The sequence below is a fragment of the Anopheles funestus genome (assembly GCF_943734845.2).
Source record: "Anopheles funestus chromosome X unlocalized genomic scaffold, idAnoFuneDA-416_04 X_unloc_43, whole genome shotgun sequence".
Lineage (NCBI taxonomy): Eukaryota > Metazoa > Arthropoda > Insecta > Diptera > Culicidae > Anopheles > Anopheles funestus.
The window spans coordinates 151,916-152,500 of record NW_026045169.1 but is presented as its reverse complement, the minus strand read 5'-3'; positions in this window follow the sequence as shown (position 1 = coordinate 152,500).

The following is a 585-nucleotide window of genomic DNA, read 5'->3' as shown; positions in this document are numbered from 1 at the left end:
GCCACCATTCGCTAAGATAGTTTTGAAGTCACTTTGAAGGCCCAGGAACAACTCTCTTAGCACATCGGTTAACCTGGCGCCGCAGTCAACTCATGTGCTTGGATCGGATCGAGCTATTGAGTATTGGGCCTGCATACTCGCTCATCCGTATCCTTTGCGTACCGCCCCATGGCCCTTGTATGTCTGCACCACAGTTCCTGTTCGTTCCGTGCCTATGGCCGGATACGTATTGCACATCGGTTAACCTGACGCCGCAGTCAACTCATGTGCTTGGATCGGATCGAGCTATTGAGTATTGGGCCTGCATACTCGCTCATCCGTATCCTTTGCGTACCGCCCCATGGCCCTTGTATGTCTGCACCACAGTTCCTGTTCGTTCCGTGCCTATGGCCGGATACGTATTGCACATCGGTATACCTGTCGCTACTCAGGCAACTCGTGTGCGTGGATTGGATCGAGAACATGGTGTGTGCCCCATGTTATAATTGATAGTCCATATCCACTTTATAGGTTAAAGTCATAAGTTGTGATTGCACAACCATTCTTCATAAGAGTTTAATCACTCTTCAACTAACTTTCGTTCTG